Source organism: Sander vitreus, chromosome 17 (genome assembly GCF_031162955.1).
Source record: "Sander vitreus isolate 19-12246 chromosome 17, sanVit1, whole genome shotgun sequence".
In the NCBI taxonomy this organism is placed as follows: Eukaryota; Metazoa; Chordata; class Actinopteri; order Perciformes; family Percidae; genus Sander; species Sander vitreus.
Genome location: NC_135871.1, coordinates 2130949 through 2134931, shown reverse-complemented (window position 1 = coordinate 2134931; position 3983 = coordinate 2130949).

Sequence of the window (3983 nt, the reverse complement as noted above, 5' to 3'; positions counted from 1 at the left end):
CCTCGGCTCTACTCGTCTTTTTTGGTTTTCCATTACAAAAAAAAGTACCTGGTAACGGGTACTTTTTTTTAGTACCACCTCCGTCGAGGTTCCAAGCGAGCTGAGGCGATACCAAAAGGTGACGTGAAAGTGACAGACGGGGGTGTCCTGTACAACATTTTTAAATAGTTTAGCCAGCTGTGTTTTTTTTTTTTTTTGCTGCCTCCAGCTTCATTTGAAACAAAATGTGTAAAAATGGAAAAACGCCATTCAATATACTTTAAACTGTATCACACAAACCAAAAACAAAGCGTTGCACTAATTAATCAATCAATCAATCAATCAATCAACATTTATTTATATAGCACTTTACACTAACCAAAAGGTATCCAAAGTGCTTCACATCAGAAACCAAGACTAAAACACACATCATATAACATATCATACAATAAAAAGAATGACACATAGAAACAATACAATCAGAAAAGGTTACATATAAATAGGAGAGGGAAATTGTCACACCACCACTACGTATTAAAAGCCTTTCTAAACAGATAAGTTTTGAGTTTAGACCTAAAAAGCGCTACATCTGTAGTCGTCCGAATTTCAGGGGGTAACTTGTTCCAGAGTGTCAGGGCAGCGACTGCAAAAGTCTGATCACCCCACCGTACTTTGACCTTGGGACTTCTAAAACCAGCTGATTTGAGGACCGCAAGGACCGGTTGTGCTCACACAGGGTTAAGATCTTGGAGAGATACTCCGGGGCCAGGACATTTAAGGCCTTGAGAACAAACAATAAAATCTTAAAATCGATTCTATAACGCACAGGGAGCCAGTGTAGGGTGTAGAGAACGGGAGTGATGTGTGCGCGTCTAGATGTATTTGTTAAAAAGCGAGCAGCAGCATTTTGTACAAGTTGAAGTCGTGAGATGGAGGTCTGGGTCAGACCAACATAAAGAGCATTACAATAATCCAACCTTGAACTTATGAAAGCATGAATAGCCTTTTCTAGATCATGCCTGTTAAGCAAGGGTTTAACTTTAGCCAGGAGACGAAGCTGGAAAAAGCTCATTCTAACAACATTGCTGATTTGCTTATCAAATTTCATGTTGCAATCAAAAGTAACCCCCAGATTTTTGACAGCTGGCTTAAGGTATGAAGCCAGGGCTCCCAAACTCACATCTGGACCGTTAGGCATACCTGAAGTACTAAAGACGATACACTCAGTTTTAGCTTCATTCAAATGAAGAAAGTTTTGTGAAAGCCACAACTTAATATCATTATTACAGCTAAGCAGGGAGTCTAGTGCGACACTGTCATTCGGTTTCATAGGCAAATAAATTTGTAAATCATCTGCATAACAATGAAAAGACATGTTATGTTTTCTTATAATAGCCCCTGAAGGCAACATATATAAAGAAAACAGGATGGGGCCGAGAATAGAACCCTGGGGTACCCCACAGGAGAGAGGAGCAGTTGACGAGGATAAGTCACCAATCATGACAGAGAAGCTTCTATTTGTCAAATAGGATCTAAACCATGTAAGTACTGAGCCTCGGATGCCTGCACACTGATCAAGGCGAGAGAGGACTTCATGATCCACTGTATCAAACGCCACTGTGAGGTCCAACAGCACTAAAACAGCCGGATTCCCGGCATCTACAGTCAAGGCAATATCATTGTGCACTCTAAGCAGTGCAGAGTCAGTGCTATGACATGATCTAAAACCGGATTGAAATTTTTCAAACACACAGTTCAGTTGCAAAAAGGCTTGTAACTGTATAAAAACAACTTTTTCCAAAACCTTTGACAGAAAAGGCAGATGTGAAACTGGTCTGAAATTGGACAATACTGTGGGGTCAAGCTGAGGCTTCTTAAGTAGGGGCCTGACAACAGCATGTTTAAAAGCAGCTGGGACAGAACCTAAACTAAGACAGGAATTAAAAAAAGTAAGAAGACTTGACCCAATGGTGCTATTAAAAGCCTCCTTCACTATCCTGGCAGGAACAATGTCTAAAGGACAGTTGGTCGGTTTCATGTGTTGCACTACCTCAGTTAGCAATGTCAGAGAAACTGGCTTAAATTCCCCAAACACAGCAGAGTGCACAGGAGCAGCAGGTACAAACACATTGAAATTAGCACTGGCGTTTTGCCTGACAGATGCAACTTTGTCAATAAAATAACTCACATGTACTGTTTGAAACATCTGTCGGAGCAGAAGTGCATGGATTCACAACAGAGTTTATCACATTGAATAACACTCTAGGTTCATGGCAACTGCTAGCTATGACAGATGAGAGATGCTGCATCTTCGCCACCTTCACAGCCTTCTGGTATGCTGCTAGACTGTCCCTTAATAAACCCAGAGATACATGCAAATTGTCCTTCTTCCACCTTCGTTCAGCTTTTTCTGCAGTGTTGCCTAAGGGCCCTTGTGGTGTCATTTAGCCAAGGGTCCGCCTTAGGTTTAATAGTTTTAGTCCGAACAGGGGCAATAGAGTCTAAAATGTCAGTGCATGTGGAGTGGAACACAGAGAGAATGTTATCTGGGGAAGAGGGAGATACCAGACCATTCTTTGCATAAAACTGTGAGCCCACAAACGCAGAAGCAAACTCTCCAGCTGTAGAGGAGGTGATGCAGCGGCGCCTAGAAGCTGAGGATATAGGCCTACTAGCAGGTGGCGGAACACTGATCTCAAACCTGATGGGGAAGTGATCTGAAATACCAGTTTCTGTTATTTCACTGAGTGAAACTGAAAGCCCATATGAGATGATGAGATCCAGGGTGTGGCCAAGATGATGTGTCGGCCCTTCCACACATTGATTAAGGCCAAATGAGTTCAAAAGAGTTTTAAAATCATGAGCAAGTGGGTTAGAGGAGCAACACACATGGATATTTAAGTCCCCACAAACCAGGAGCTTGTCATATTTAGGAACAACATCAGCTAAAAACTCTGAAAACTCGCTCATAAAATCCTTGTTGAGTCTTGGAGGGCGATAAATAACTGCAAACAACACAGGAGAATCCAGATCAGCCACAAACAGCTGAAGCTCGAAACTATTATAACAGAATGCAGGTAATAATCTGCATCTGTACTCGTCTTTGAAGAGAGTGGCCAGCCCACCACCTCGACCTGACACTCTGGGAGAGTTGAGGAAAGAACAGCTGGGGGGGAGGAGCTCCGAGAAGGCGCTGTCATCACCTGGTTTCAGCCAGGTTTCCGTCAACAACAGAAAGTCCAGCGCATTTGTCGTAAAGAAGTCATTCAATATAAAAGTCTTATTCGTGAGTGATCTAGTGTTGATCAGCGCCATGCGAATTGAGCGTCTTTCTGTCTGTTGGGAAGCACGATTGATCGGGTGGAGATTCCCATGCTCGCAGCCTCGCTTTGAGCGCTTCCTGTTCCAGCAGCGGGGAGATGGGCACTCGGAGTCGGGTACAGTCGCCCGGAGCCACCGGTAACTGTGTACCAGAAAACGCTGCGGATTGCAGCCGATGAACTCCGCGGTAAACCCAACACAAGGATAGCCCAGATCGCTGGTGGAGGATGATGCCATTAAATAAATTTAATTAAAACTGTGTTGACAGCCTCTCCTTGTTGCTGTTTTTGTACCCAACTGAAGTTGGATGTGCTAAAGAGGTCTATTACGGTCTTTATATTAAATATCACAGTAGAGGATATTAGTTTATTAACGTTAGTTTATTTTGTAATGTGTAGGTATGTAGAGATATTTTAAAAGGCATGTTATTATTAAAGTAGCTGCTCCTTGTGTAGATCTTGCACAAGGAGCAGGCAGCAAAGCGTCTACATCCCATCTCAATGGACTCATGACGAGCTTTCCAGCCACTCCTCCAGCACCACACCACCAGCTCATGATACTTAAACTGCTTGCGTCCTTGGCCTCTTTTATGCCAGGGGACTGTCAGCTCTACTAAGATGACATGCCTAAAAGAGTCCTGCTAGTGCACTGGAGATGGACTTCAGCACCAGGTCGTGTCTCCC